At 30.5% G+C, this 16626-nt stretch overlaps 1 protein-coding gene across 5 annotated transcripts in view; it reads right to left on the bottom strand.

Moving 5' to 3' along the window:
• Nucleotides 1–8282, bottom strand: part of PDZ-GEF (PDZ domain-containing guanine nucleotide exchange factor) — a 39272-nt gene extending 30990 nt beyond the window's left edge. For 3 of the 5 annotated variants that reach the window (XR_010575964.1, XM_065500939.1, XM_065500940.1), the window contains exon 1: nucleotides 7232–8071. The gene's annotated coding sequence lies outside the window, so the exon portion shown is untranslated. Of the gene's footprint in view, nucleotides 1–7231; nucleotides 8075–8196 lie in introns of those variants that run through there. The other 2 variants (XM_065500938.1, XM_065500937.1) reach the window with 2 other exon arrangements.
• Nucleotides 8283–16626: the final 8344 nt, after the last annotated feature.

The raw sequence follows: 16626 nt of genomic DNA, 5'->3' as shown, positions 1-16626 counted from the left end.
ATAGGCTACACTTTTTTGTGGTACACTTTCAAGTATGTTATTGTCCACCAATATTGATGAAACATATGTAGTTTAAAAGGTTATTTTCTCTAGATATGCACAATATAAAAATTGTTTCAAAATTCATAAAAGTGGTAAAAAGCGTTTTAAAAGTGGACGAATCTCGGCAACGGGGCGATCCTAGTATCAATAAAATAGCCAGCCTATTTCCCTGATAAACCATAGTAAGTTACTCAATCTACAGCCAGCAACACTCCCAAGTTCATCTAGAAATCTGTTAACTAGCCATTTAAATCTATGACTCTGTAGTCATACACACTCTACAAAAATAAAGTGTGCTATTATCCCAATTGCCTATGGAGGCGCCAAATTCAGCAGTGGCTGGTTATCACTGCTACAATAATTCTGAGACTACACCTATCCAACCCAATTAGTGTTTTGGTAGCCTTAGCATCCATATAGCCTATAGTAGTCTTACTCCCCGTTCCCTAGTACAATGGTCTAGATCTGAGCCATGTCTGGCCATTTCATCTGTTACCTCATTTCCCTGTATGTTACAGTGCCCTGGTACCCAAAACAATCTGATTTTGTAGTATACCAAAAAATCTTCAAGAGCTCTTCTGCTATTTTCCACTAAGCTAGAATGAATTAAATGACATATCAAAGCCTTAAGTGCCGCCTGACTGTATACATCTTAAAACTATCAAGAGTGTAATAAATTTGAGGTTTTGCATCAAAAACATAAAGACCACACCGACCACTGATTTAAACTAATCTTTCAGCGTGTCGTAATTGGAACTGTTAGAAAACTTAAGAATAATAGGTTTACTTCAAAATGGACGTATTAAAGGCTTTTTTATTTAGAAAACCATCACTTAAACCAAGGCCAAGATTGATAAATACTATGGAAAGTCTGCACCATCAATTTAAATGGTAAAAAGTGTTTACTGAATTTCGTTGTGGCTGTACAAGAACGGAAACACCCGAAAGTGAAAAAATCACGATATGGTGTTGGCCGATCGTAGATTGAAAGTGTGAGAGATTGTGGAAGCCACAGGCATCTCACATCGCTAAGTGCATTCAATTTTTAATGATCACTTGGGTATGAGAAAGCTTTCCGCAAGATGGCTGCCGCTATTGCTCACAATCGGGTGCTCAAAAAGGTACAGTGCAGTTGCCATGGTAATAATTCACGAATTAGAGTCCAACAATGAAATCATCTCACAAAAAAATTTAAATTGCTATGGTCTCGACAAAGGATACAAAAATTGGTAAAACGTTGGATAAAGTGCATAGAGCTCAAAAGAGACAATGTTGAAAAATAAAATAATTGATTATCCAAAAAACCATTCAAAAACGTTTTTTGGAGGGTATATTGGATTAGTTTCCAACGATCAAAAATCAGGATCACTTACTGAGTTGATTAAAAAATAATTCTACAATGTTTTGACACAAACTCTTTTATTGCAAAGACGAAGCCCATTGAATTTGATTATAATCGGTCCATTATTTCTCATAGCCCACATACAACTGCCCTATCTGAATATAGTTATAGACACTAAATTCAGCACAAATAAGTTTCAACTCACAATGACAAATTTAGTACCAATCTATCCATAATTTACATAAGCATAAATCTCTGAAATATGTTAGTATCTTAATAAAATTCAACATAAATAAGTTTCATATATACACAAATCGTGCCACTTCATTTTGTGACGATCGTTTCTTATTTGGTCATAGAGCCAATAAAAGGACAACTTCCGAAAATCGCTTTAAAGATCATAAATCGAATAAAAATGTCGGTGGCCAAATAAAATTCAACACAAATCAGTTTCATATATACAGAATTCATGTCATGACCTTATTTATGACGATCAGTCATATCTCCCATATACCAAAAATTTAGCATAAACCGTGTTGAGAATAACCAATTGTAAATTCAATTCAACTTTACAATTTAAATTTGTTTTGATCTGCACACAAAATTCGACAACTAGAAATCTTTTTGGAGATATTGATTTGGATTTAAAGATTGTATCATCATATTATATGTTATGATACGTACATTTTAAACATCTCAATTTTCTATTCAAAGAACATGAAATAAAGTTCACCTAACTATTGGTAAATTATTGCTGTTACCGATAGTAAAAACCAAGGTTGGCAAATATTCAAATACCGTTTCCCCTAATACCGTTGTCATAACGGTATCAACACCTTTATCATACCGGTATCAATTGAAAATCAATACCGGTATAATGTTGCTGCTATGTTCAATAGTTCCTTGATACATCCGAGACTCATTTGATACTATCAAAATATCTTTAGTGTTTTATATAACATTAATAACAATGTTTATTTAATTTATACAGTATTGGCCATAACTAAAGCACCCCTCAATGGATTTTTTGTTATTTTTTTGTATAAAATCAAAGTTTTAAATATCTATTATGTATTATTTTCATTTGTTAATATGTTTAGTATTGATAAACAAATACTTTCAAAGTTAACCTTTCTATAAGAGGTAACTTAAAATCAAAAAATATTTTAAGTTAGAAAATGAAACGGACAAAACTAAAGCACCCCTTAATTTTTTGTTGCAAATCCTTTGTTTTGGATGGCACAAGAACATCTCTTGACATAGAAGATAATATGTTTTTATGGAGTTTTTCGATATTCCTTCCCAGGCTATTTTAACGGCATGAAATAAATCGTGAAAATTTCCAATCCTTATTTCAACAATTTTCACGATTTATTTTCATATTAACAATGTGCTACAAGTTCTCAATAGGATTGAGATCGGGAGATTGACCAGGCCAATGAAGAACTTGAATCTTATATTTCAGTCTAGCTTTCTTGTTCTTAGCTGATAGAAATGTTTTTTTTTGCTGGTCGTCAGCTGAATAATCGGGCTTCTACTTACTACTCTTCTACGGATTGTTCTTTCGCTAACGCATAATCTTAAACTTGTTCGTACTTGAATAGCTGATGCTGTAGAATCTTTTTGTATTGCTCTTTTGATCAAGGAATCATAATATCGTGTTTTTTTCGCGAACGACCTCCAGAATGCACCGGAAATTTTCGAACAGTCTTAAAAAATTTTGAAACGAGCCTGGAAATAAATGATCTGTTAATTGAATATTTTTTACTAAATTCATGTAGTGATAAGCCCGTCTTCCAGTCTTCAATAACTTTAATTTTAAATTTACTGGAGTACTTGTTCCTTGTCATTGTTTTTTTGACAATAAACTGTATAAAACTTAAATTTTGCACACTACGTCTTCCTTTATTTTTATCTTTTGGAATTTTTAAGTCCATTCATTGTGATTCCCGATAACTCACATTGCAAATATGCAGTACCGAGTCAAATTTTCAAACATCTTATAAGAGGGTGCTTTTGTTTTGTCCGTTGCGTTTTGAGTTTTTATATGATTTTTCATTTTAAATTAATTTTTAATAAAATTATCTTTTACTAAATGAACATTAACAATATTAGTTAATAAAATATATATAAAATACATCCCAAAAAATATGTTTTTATCAAAAAAAAAAAATTATGGTTTGAAAAAATCCATTGAGGGGGTGCTTTACTTATGGCCAATACTGTATATTTAAATATTTAAATTTAATGTTTTTAATTTTAAAAGTCCAAGTAGGTACAGCAGTCAAATAAAATCTACATACAGGAATTCAAATTAAATTTCTTTCGTTGAAAGCTGTATTTGTAAGTTAAGAGTAGTGAAATATACAGTGACAGACAATACAATTGAATCACTACATATGAATTCGATTAAAGCGGTAAAACTACAAAATTTGATTTCAAAATTTAAAATTTGTTCATTATATATTACTGCTCATAACGTAAACAATAAATAGAAAAAAACAAAATAAAAAAATAACACATTCTTATGTTAAAAACGATGTCAAATCTAAAAGACTAAATAAAATATGCGACATTCAAATAGAATCAATCAGTCTTAAAATGATTAAAAATAAAAAATCATCATAAGAATTCGTTGTTTTCTTAATATTTTGTTGCATATCAATTATTTCTAATAACAGCATCAAATCTTTTGGGGATTGAATTTAACAAACTTTCGGATGTAGATCGGGAAATTGCATACCATATTTCCTGAATTTTCTGCCAAAGTTCTTCCTTGTTTTTCAATTTTTCAGGTCCGAGTTTGTCTTTTACTATTTTCCATAGGATTTAAGTCTGGTTATTGAGACGGCCATTCCATAACATGAATTTTCTTATATAAAAACCATTTTTTGGCAAGATCTGATGTGTGGTTTGGGTCATTTTCTTGCTGGAAGATCCATTTTAAGGGCATATTCAATTCTGCATGTGGCTTTATAACATTCTCCAAAATATTTACAACCAAGTTCTTATCCATATTTTCTTTAATCCAATAAATTGGACCAACGCAATAATAAAATTCACACTAAAAAAATTAAAACAAAATCACTTAAGTCGGGTTTATCAACATTTCCTATCACTTCCAAAATTTCACCGTCATTAAATTTTTTGATTCTGAGTCAAATAACGAACATTTTTTTTTGGTTTTTTTGGCTTTAATGTTCAAAATATTATGAAACTTAATAGTCCCGCCCACCAAAAAGTAGGCGTGACCGAGAATAAATTTTTCGTTATTTTACTCAGAATCAATAACTCTAATAACTGTGAACTTTTGGGCGTTATTTGAATTTTTTTTTGCTAAAATCGACATAAGACATTTATTATTATATACCTATCTCATAAAAAAAAAACTAAAAAAACTGCTTTAAATTAAAGTAACATAATAATTTTTCCTGTATGTAGACTTTCTTGGGCTACTGTATATGTTGGCAATTCCGAAATATTCATATAGAGAACAAGCGATAATAGAATTATCTTGAAAATAAAGATTATTAAATTGAAAATATTGCTAATTTATACCCTACACCACCACCACCAGTAGGGAGGGTATAATGCACGGTACCGTGAAATAGCTCCCAAATGAAATAACTCCCAATGAAATAACTCCCAGTGAAATAATTCCCATCAAAAATGAAATAATTCCCAAACTTGAAAAATGAAATAACTACCAAAGGGTAAAATGAAATTACTCCCAATAATCGGCGGTTTCATAATTTTAAAAATATTAGTCCCAAAAAAGCGAAATAACTCCCAATGAAATAAATCCCAATAGAAATGAAATAATTCCCAATCCGAAGAAATTTATTTATATAATCTAAAAAAAGGAACTACAAATGTGAAATTATTCTTCGCTTACCAAACATTTTTTGCATTGCGGGCCTATTGTGGCATATTCATGTGTCAAAAACTGGCTTAACTCAGAAAATTTGTTTTGCATTGCCGGTTTTCTTCTCTGGGGTGTATCAAAAACTGGTTTTGCTCTGAAAATTTGTTTTGCATTGCCGGCCTTCGGCCGTGCGCTAAGGTTTTCTCCTCCGGGGTGTATCAAAATCTGGCTTCGCTCAAAAAAGATTTCTTTCATTGCAGAAAGGTTTTATAATATTTCAGAAAGCCGATTTTCATTTCGCATCAGATTAACAAATCGTTGCAACCTGACAAAGGCCGACGATGTAAAAAGAATCTTTTCTGAGCGAAGCCGGTTTTTGATACACCACAGAGGAGAAAACCTTTGCGCCCGGCCTAAGGCCGGCAATGCAAAAAAGTTTTCTGAGCGAAACCAGTTTTTGATACAACCCAGAGGAGAAAACCTTAGCGCCCGGCCAAAGGCAAAAAACTTTTCTGAGTGATGCCATTTTTTGATATTTATGGGTTCTGCTTTTGCAAAGTATAACCCAACAAAAATTAAATAACTCCCAATACAGTGAAATAACTCCTAATTCCCAAAATAAAATTAAATAAAACGCAACAAAAATTTCATTGGGAGTTATTGCATTATGAAATAAATCCAACAAAAAATTATAAAATAACTCCCTATGCGTTAGGAGTTGTTTCATAATGAAATAAGTCCTAAGTTGTATGAAAAATTTGTTGGGTGTTATTTCATTTTTTCGTGAGGTGTTATTTCATTTGGGAGTTATTTCACGGTACCATAATGTACTTGTGCTGATGTTTGTAACGCCCAAAAATATTAGTCCAACATTAATAATAAAATATACCGATCAACTCCGAATCACTTTTTGAGTCGATTAAACAATATTCGTCCGTCAGACTGGTTGCTGTCCATGTAAAACTTTGGAACATACATTTGTTTCAGCCCAAGAACGAAGCCTATTGAAACTTGCTCAAATCAGTCCATTATTTTACCTAGCCCCCGTACAAATGTCCTCCCGATATTGGACTTTATCGATCATAAATGTTTAATTTATATATGTATTTCAAAATGTGGCAAGTCTATTACCCATAGTAAAAACAAACCTATCCAAAATAATTTATCCCCATAAAATCCCCGAAATATTTGAATATGTCCCCGGTCCCCAACGAAATTGTCTGCCCCCAAAATCCCCAATACTGGCAAGCCTGCTTCTTCTAATTGTTTCAACGCACACATTTCAATTACATTCTATTTATTCATTCTAACTACAATCTACTTCAAACATATTGAAATCTTTAACCAAAATTAATTTATTTTAATTTATGCAATTTATCACGAATACAACAAAAAAACTACAGACTTGATGATAGTTTTTCATGCATGTTTGTCTATTTCCTTTGTTTTTTTCATTCTTCTTTTCCATTACATCAAGAGAGAGAGATACTTAATGTCACTATTGAGTGAGAGCACTAGAGATAGAAAGAGAGCCCTTGTAAATGTTAACACTTGTTTGATTTTTTCCCGTTTTTACAAATATGCGGTAAAAAAAAGAAAATACCCCGCAGCGTAGAGTTATCGATAACAATCATACCTTTACAAAAACATCAGGTAACATCACTAAAAACAAAAATACATAAAAGGTAAAAAACACATCACTAAGAAGTTTTTTTGTTGCTTTTTAGTACCATTAAATGTTAACAATACAATTTACTAAATGCAACCATATTTTAACAACAATTGTGGGAATTTGTTGTTAAAAACACTAACAAATAGCAGTAAAAAACACTGTAAAGCTAAATTAAAGGTGGGCGTTTTTTGCTTACTACTAGACTTTATAATAAAAAAAAGTCAATCGAAGAAACTAGGGCGTTATGCGGGGGCTTAGTTTTTATTTAATAAAAGACCAATGTTAATACAAATAAATTAAAATTACTCACTTGTTTTTATATTTTAATTTCAATAATTCACATTTTTTCTATATATTGTAACGATTAAAAGAGTAATCTTTTATTTTTGTTTATTATTTTCTTTGATATTTTCCATTTTTTATATTTTTTGTTGTAATCAAAGGAATTTCTCTACATTTTTTTCTTCGTTTCTTGTATTTGTTACATATTTTCGTAGTTTTTTTTCTTTATTATTTATATATTTGTATGTATTTATTTTAATCGCTGCGTTCACTTTTTTCCACTATTTACTTCTTCATATCCATTTGCACCACTTGAAACTCTAGTGTTTTACAACAATAATAATAAACTATACACATCTATTATTGTTACACTCACACACAATACGGGTTTTTAATTCATCTACACTACCACACCGTTAAACGACACACACATTTACACAGTGTATTCAGAAAGAGAAAAAAATTCATGCAACCCAAAAAATGCGTCTCGTTTTAATATGGTGGCATTTGGAAAATTATTAATTTCTTTATTAAATTCATTTATTTAATGAATATTTCATAGACCTTGTTGATATTGCACTTTACTGCATTTGTTTTAGGTATTTTTAATAAATAAAATGCACTTGAAAGCTTAAATATTGGTAGAAAATAAAGCAACACAATTTTTTTTCTTTATCGACGTGTCGACGTTTTCTTTTTTATTGATATATTTTATTATAAAGAATACATATTATTGTATTCTTCTTCTTTGTTATTTTTGTATTCATAAAACATTAATCCCACAACATTAACAACGCACTTTAAAATTCTCACTTCTTCCCTCTTTTTTAACAACAAATTTTATCGAAAATAATAATTCATTTGAAACATTCCAAAAAAATGGCGAAACCAAAATAAAATTAATTCTGCTGTGTTTGATTTCCACAAAAAACAAATTCTGCGACAGAAAACCTCTTCAAACAGTCACCTCACACAAACACATGTAAACCTTACCTGACTGACAGTTTGACTTTTCCCTGCTTCACCATGACTGTCAAACACGCCATGTAAATTAGATGGGGATGTTTGAAAGGTCTGACTGACAAACATGATTTCTCTGCTCTGCCATTCCAATCGTTTCCAGTCGTGGAAAGTGGCGAAAACATATACAAAATACAACTCTGTATGAACAGGGGAGCAAAGCACAAGACGGAAAACTACAACGACACACTGTTGCCAGACTATTTGCCAGATTTAACGGACAGGGGAGCAAAGCACAATGACAGAAAACTGCAACGACACACTGTTGCCAGACTATTTGCCAGATTTAACGGCATTTTGTCGATTTTTGATTGTAAAAATGGCAAAGTGCGATTTACGATTTCAGGTTTTCTTCATAAAATCATTTAAAAAATAAAGGAACACAAATTTGTTTTTCTTTATCGACGCGTCGACGTTTTCTTTTATTAATTTATTCTTTGATTTTCTCTTTTGCTGTCCCACAACAGGGTTGTATTTTATGAAAGTTTACAGTGATGCCGTATTGTTAATAATAACAGGGTGTTAAGGGTAAGAATAAAAGAAAGTGGAACGATATTTAGACAGTGTGTCGGTTTTGTGAAAAACCGTTAAAAATTTAAGGTATTTGAATTTGATTATACATAGTAATGGGAGAAATGATGTTTCGGTTTTTAATATATTCTTCTTGTTACAAATATCTTGAATAAGTAAATAAATAAATGTGATTTCCTCAATATTTCCTTATTTTTTTTGTATAAAATACTAGCATATTACCCGCTACTTCGTCAGCATATATTTTGATATTAAAATGAAAGTATACCAATGTACAATTAAAAAATGTGTTATTTATGTAGCATGAAACATCTTAACATACCAAATTATTTGATTAGCAAATAACGTTTGTACATAATTTTCAAAATATTTAATAGTCCTATTCCATCTGATTTCTATTTAATTTTTCCAGGTACTTTGTTATAGAAAATTCAAAAAGTACCATAAACCCCCACTTGTAGATTCCCACTCGGTCAGGAACATATACAGCCCAATTATGAATAAAAATTCCGCGGGAGTTTTTTTCCCTTTTTCCATTTTTCCTATTCAAATTCAATGGGAAAAAATTCCCGGGGAACAAACTCCCGCGGAATTTTTTATTTATAATTGGGCTGATGAGCTTTATTTAATGTTCATTGCTGAAGAGTATGCAAAATAAAATGTGATTTCCTCAATATTTCCTTATTTTTTTTGTATAAAATACTAGCATATTACCCGCTACTTCGTCAGCATATATTTTGATATTAAAATGAAAGTATACCAATGTACAGTTAAAAAATGTGTTATTTATGTAGCATGAAACATCTTAACATACCAAATTATTTGATTAGCAAATGACGTTTGTACATAATTTTCAAAATATTTAATAGTCCTATTCCATCTGATTTCTATTTAATTTTTCCAGGTCCTTTGTTATAGAATATTCAAAAAGTACCATTAAAAAAAAGAAAAAGTATCATAAACCCCCACTTGTGGATTCCCACTTGGTCAGGTACATATGTATAAGCTTCATTGATGAAGAGTATACAAAAAGTACCATTCGAATAAATGAAATGTAGCAAAAGTTTCAGACATTAATTCTCACTCACTTATAACCATAAAGCTTCATTTCATGTTTCTAGGTCAATATATAAAATTCAGAAATTATCATTAGAATAAATAACAAGTAAGAGAGCTATATTCGGCTGTGCCGAATCTTATATACCCTTCACCAAATTATACTTTAAAATAAATTTGTTTAAATATTTTTAGGTAAACAAAATTTATTTTTTTTTTAATTGTTTTTCAAAATTTTTTTTTTAATTTTTTTTAAAAAAAGTTTTTTCGAAATTTTTTTTAATTTTTTTTTTTTTGAAAAAAAATTTATGACAAAAAAAATTTTTTCATGAAAAAAAAATTCGGGTTACAAAATATTTTTCCCGATTTTGACCCATTGTAGGTCCAACTTACTATAGCCTTATCTACATCGTTGCAATGGACTTTGAAATACTTATCATTAGATATCCATATTGTCTATATTAATGACTTAGTAATCCAGATATAGATAAAAAATAAATCAAAAATCGAGGTTGTCCCGGTTTTTTGCTCATATCTCCGTTATTTATGGACCGATTTTGCTGATTTTAAATAGCAAACTTCTCGAAAGCATGTCTGACAGAATTATTGAAGATTTGGATCCCGAAGATCTGGGGTCTTCAGAAAATTGATTTCAACAGACAGACGGACGGACAGACAGACAGACATGGCTTAATCAACTCCGCTATCTATAAGGATCCAGAATATATATACTTTATAGGGTCGGAAATTAAAAATGTAGAAATTACAAACGGAATGACAAACTTATATATACCCTTCTCACGAAGGTGATGGGTATAAAAAGTACCATGAAGTATCCGCTTGAATTTTTACTCACATAGGACGCCTTATTTCATATTTCTGGGTTCGTTTGTGAAGAAAATATAAAAACTACCATTAGAATAACGAAAAAGTACCATAAATTTTAAGAAAATTAACAAAGTACCGTTAGAATAAACAAAAAGTTCCATATTGTCACTACTTCTAGATTCGGCTCCATATAAACTTAGCATAATGTTTCTAAGTTCATTGGTGAAGAAAATAGAAAAAGTACCATGAAGTCCCCCTTTAAATTTTCATTCACTTAGGACCATGTACGCTTAATTTCATATTTCTGGGTCCATTATTATAGAAAATTCAAAAAGCACCATTACAATATAGAAAAAGTACCAAAAAGCACCACTTGTAGTTTCCCACTCACTCGGGTCCATATAACCTTAATTTCATGTTTCTAGGTTCATTGGTGAAGAAATTACAAAAAGTACCCTTCGAATAAATTAAAAGTACCAAAAAGTCTCTCCCTAGAATTCTCACTCACTTAGGACCATATACGCTTAATTTCATATTTCTAGGTCCATTGTTATAGAAAATTCAAAAAGTACCATTAGAATATAGAAAAAGTACCAAAAAGCAACCACTTGTAGTTTCCCACTCACTCTCATATAACTTTTATTTCACGCTTCTAGGTTCATTGGTGAAGAAATTACAAAAAGTACCATTCATTTTATTTATTGTATTACACAACAAGATCTGCGATCATCCAATGTTTGAATACGAATAAAGAAAAAGTACCAAAAAACTCCCCCTAGAATTCTCACTCACTTAGGACCATAAATGCCTAATTTCATGTTTCTAAGTCCATTGTTATAGAAATTTCAAAAAGTACCATTAGAAGAACAAAAAAGTACCTATAGTTCAGTTCTCACATTTTGGAACCTAAATATTATCCCCTATATCTAACGCTAACTTCACTCAGATGCATATCAGCTAACTTTAATGTCGATAAGTTAAATAATTTAAAATATTAAAAAAGTATCATTAGGAGAAAAGTACCAATTTCCCTTTTCCTCCTTGAACACCCCTCAAGTTTGAAATATTCCATTTTGCCAAAATTGTTAATGCTACAGACATTTCGCAAACGATTAAAATCTGTGTTAATGTGCTCAAGAAAAAAATATGTTTTAAAAAAAGTACCAAAGTATTGGGCCAAAACGGATTTGGCCCAATATACACCTATTCACTCGAGTTCCAAATACACCATGTTAGTTAATTTTTGTATGAATCCAGGAGCCAATGTTAAAAAAATAATCAAAATTGCCTTAATTCAAATAAAATGTATTTTCCCAATTTTATCCCCCTTTTTGTTACCTTTTTATCCCCATTGCGGTGGTAAAATTTTATTCAAATAAAAATCTGCATCGTGGTGGGAGTTCATAATAAAATATTCGTATGTCTATGTCAAATTATAGAAAAACATATTTTATGAAAAAGTACCAAAAATAAGCACAATTTTTATCCCTTAAGGGTTCGAATTTCCAAAAAGTACCAAACTTATATTTTTTATAAGTAAAGAATACGATTTAAAATTTGTTTCTATGTTTATTGGTTTAAAAGATACATAGGGTGCAAAAAAAGTACCAAAATGCAGTTTTTACCCGTTTTCTCCCCTAAATGTTTCGAATTTCGAAAAAGTACGAAACACCTGTCAGCTTATTTTTTAAATGGAGTAACATGCAATCTTAAGTTTTTTGTATCTTTATTAGTTTTGAAGATATAAGGTTACCGAATTTACCCGTTTTTACCCTTTTTTACCTCCTAAACGTTCGAATTTCCAAAAATCCCTTCTTATCGGATCGTTTTGGGGAGGGAGGAACCTACAGTTAAAATTTCATGATTCTAGCTTCAGTCGTTTGGGCTGTGCTATGATGAATCTGTCAGTCAGTCAGTGAGTCAGTAACGTTACTCTTTTATATATGGGGCATGTCAAGTGAAGCAACTTCTGAAATCGATGTCTTCCGATCAGGATGAAATTTCAAGACATACAATTTTTGTGTTTAAAGATTTATTTTGATAGATATCCCACTCGCATCCCACTAAGCGACCAAATAGGTCTTCAATGAAAATATCTAAGCTTTATTTTAAGAAAAAAAAGCCAATTTTAAAAAAAGTCCAAAAAAGTTTTTGATTTCGGAAAAAAAATTATTAAAAAAAATTTATTTTTTTTTAAATATTTTTTTTTTTCGAAAGATTGAGCTATCTAAGCTATTTGGGACACATTTAGCTAAGAACAATAGGTAATATGATACATGGATAAGAAAAAACACCTGCATAGCCAAAATCTCAAATTTTGACCCCCTCTAACTCGGAAGACATCGATTTCAAAAGTTGGTTCACTCGACATGAAATGCCCCATATATAGATTATTTTATCCATACTAAGCATTATTTGTAAATAACAATAATTATTAATCCACTATATTAAATATTATTTTTTAATGAAATTTTGACACTTCATATTGAATATCATTCAATAATTTTAAATGAAAAGTCTCTATTTATTTATATGATTGTCCTTTAAAAGTAAGTTTGTTTAGTCTAATAATAGATTTTACTAAAACTCAGGCCAGGCAGCACGTGACAACACAATGGGGTGTCCACGAAATAAAAGGAAACACATATTTACTATGCCAACAACTAAATACTAATTATCCAGAGGTATATAAGAAAAAATAATAAATAAAGTAACAAAATTGACACCAGACAGAAGTGTAACAATATACAAGGACATTACGAATTTGTAACATATAAAAATTATGTAGACTTATTTATTTACTAGTTACAGCTGCGTAAGGAATTTATTTTATTATTATTTTAGTCAGGATGCAAAACTTTATACATGTTTTTTTTTTTTTAAATTCACCTGTTTTTATGTAGTTCCATAAAAGTGTTTCTTTTTAATTCTTGTTTACAAATTTCTGAATAATATATTTTGTTTTTTCTCTTGTACCTATAAACAATAAAAAACTAATTTTGGATCATCATTGGACAGAGGTAATTAGTTTTACATTGTTTACAATTTATTGACATGTGTTGCTTGTTTACATTTCTAAGGCGTGAAACTAACAGCTGTCTATTTATCTAACTGTAATAGGACATCTTTGTTGTAAAGGATAATAATATATAAATAGTATATAAACAAATATTTTAAACCATTTTATCGACTATTCGACTTTTTTGGAGTAACATAATCGATGTCCTCTTTCGAGTTTTTCACCAAAAACTTATAGAATCCTAATGCCAGCCACAAAGAGCCGAATCCTATACATCTTATAACATTCACCAAATTAATCTTTAAAATAAAAATTTTAACTATGTTTGTTAACTAAATTAAAAAAATATATAATATTAATAACTTTTTAATGATTTATTTTTTTTCAAATAGTTATTTTATTTTTTTTTAATTTTTTAAAAGTTTTTAGTGAAAAAAAATTCTGGTTAAAATTTTTTCCGATTTTATCCCATTATAAGTCCAACTTACTATGGCGTTGCAAAGGACTTTGAAATATCTATCATTAGATATCCATATTAATGACTTAGTAACCCAGATATAGATAAAAAAGACAAAAATCGAGGTTGTTCTGGTTTTCTCCTAATATCTCATATATTTGTGGGCCGATTTTCTAGATTTTAAATATCAACCGAGCCGGGTCTATAGCGGATAAATTGATGTATGAATCATGTATGCATGTTATTTGGGGGCTACGGAAAGCTGATTTCAACATACAGATGGATAGACCGTCACACACTGATATAGATAAACAAGTAAGAGAACTATATTCGGCGGTGCCGAATCTTATATACCCTTCATCAAATTTTAAATATTTTTAGGTAAAAAAAATTTAAAAATTTTTTTTTTAATTTTTTCCAAATTATTAAATTTTATTACTTACTGAAAAAAAATTTATTACAAAAATATTTTTTGGTAAAAAAAGAAATTCGGGTTAAAAAATAGTTTTCCCGATTTAGACCCAAATTAATATAGCCTTATATGGCCCTTGAAATATCTATCATTAGATATTCATATTGTCCAGATATAGAAAAATCGTGGTTGTCCCAGTTCTTTCCTTATATCTCAGCCATTTATGGGCCGATTATCTCGATTTTGCTCGACAAGGAGATTCTTTATACATATGTATGTATTTTTTTTAAATCGGAACCCAAACGAAGAAATAGAATCGTTTATAAATGTAACATACTTGATGTGTCTTACTTTGGGGGCCCCTGGATGATCCCCCTGTTGTTCCAAACTCAAAACTTAAACTCGACAACACTTCCTCTTAACGCATGTCATGTAAAATTGGAAATTACGCTCAATAAGTTCGCTACTTTTTTGAATTTTCCGGCTCTTAACTTAAAGGGCAACAATGCTCCTGTCAACAGGCATCTGTCAGTTGACTCCTGTCAAAATTTTAGTTTGTGTTTGACAGCCATTAATAGCAGACTACCTCGTGGCTTGTGGAGAAATTGGAAAAAGTGAATTTCGTCTGCGCATTAAGTATTATTTTTTCCGGAAAAAACACATCACTCAAATAAAGGCTAAACTTGATAAATACTATGGGAACTCTGCACAACAATTTCAATGGACGCCCAGTTGAGGTCTCTACACCCGAAAAAATGGAAAAAAATCACTCTATGGTGTTGGCCGATCGGAGATTGAAAGTGCGAGAGATTGTGGAAGCCTCTCAGTGGTTTAAATTTTGAATGTTCACTTGGGTATGAGAAAGCTTTACGCAAGATGGCTGCCACGTTGGCTCGCAATCAGTTCCACAAAAGGGTACACACATGTGCAGTTTCCATGGCAAAAATTCACGAATTAGGCTATGAAATGCTCCCTCTTTCGCCCTATTCTCCGAGTGACTATTTATTGTTTCCAAACCTGAATAAATGTCTCACAAAAAATACATACATATGTATTTTGATGACCTCGATAAATCTTATTTTTTGGAAGGGATAAAATATTTTTGGAAACATAGTCTCTGTGATGAAAAAATAAAATTATTTTCTATCCAAAGGGCTGTTTTTAGGTCAAGGTATGGTTCCAATTAATTGGAGTGTGTGTTTTGAAATGGCCTGCCCAGTCGCCAGATCTCAATCCCATAGAGAACCTATGGTAAATTTTAGATCGCAAAATATGGACTCAAAATTATACCAAGAAGAAAGCTTTATCAGATGCGGTTATAATAAAATGGCAAATTTTTTCAAAGGAGACAATTGACTCTTTAATTGGTTTAATGCATAATTGCTGTGAAACAGTAATATAAAAGGACCATCCAAAAAATAGTGGCCACTATAGAGGATAGAACATTTTTTTGACAAAATTATCTTGGGTTTTTCCATTGTTTTTTCAATACCATAATAATGAATACGTTTTTATTAGATTTCTATTTTCGGAATTTAATTATTTATGTTTGTATAATATCTACAGCATTGACCAAAGAAATTTGTAAACCTTTCAATGTCATCCTCATTAATCTCAACATTGTAAAGGAGAAGATAAGAGATCGTAGAGTTTCCTCCGGGATAATGCTTAGACTTTAAAATCAAATGAATCTTATCTTTTATCTTTAATTAGGTTCGCATTAAGTGAGTACTTCACTATGACTTTGAATCGCGAATATCCAATAATGAATTATTTAAAATGTTTATACATTTTATAGGCCAATTTCTCTTAAATAGTAGAAGCAGCACCTTTGGCACGTGTCGCTTATTGAAAATGTAAACATTAGCATGCGAAACAAACAATTGATCTTAACAAAGAAAGGTATGAAAAGAAATCCTCATGTTTTAGTTATTTTTATTAAAAAAGGGGAGTTCTTTTACAAAATATCAAAAACAATTCAATAATTAATCCGTTTGTGGTTTATTATAAAATAATAAAATCATGTTTGCTTCACCTTTTTTATTTGTTTAAACCACAAACACTTAAAAAACGAAATTGATTTTTATTTTAAGTAGGCCT

Source organism: Calliphora vicina, chromosome 2 (genome assembly GCF_958450345.1).
Source record: "Calliphora vicina chromosome 2, idCalVici1.1, whole genome shotgun sequence".
NCBI lineage: Eukaryota > Metazoa > Arthropoda > Insecta > Diptera > Calliphoridae > Calliphora > Calliphora vicina.
This window is presented reverse-complemented; position numbering and strand designations above follow the sequence as displayed.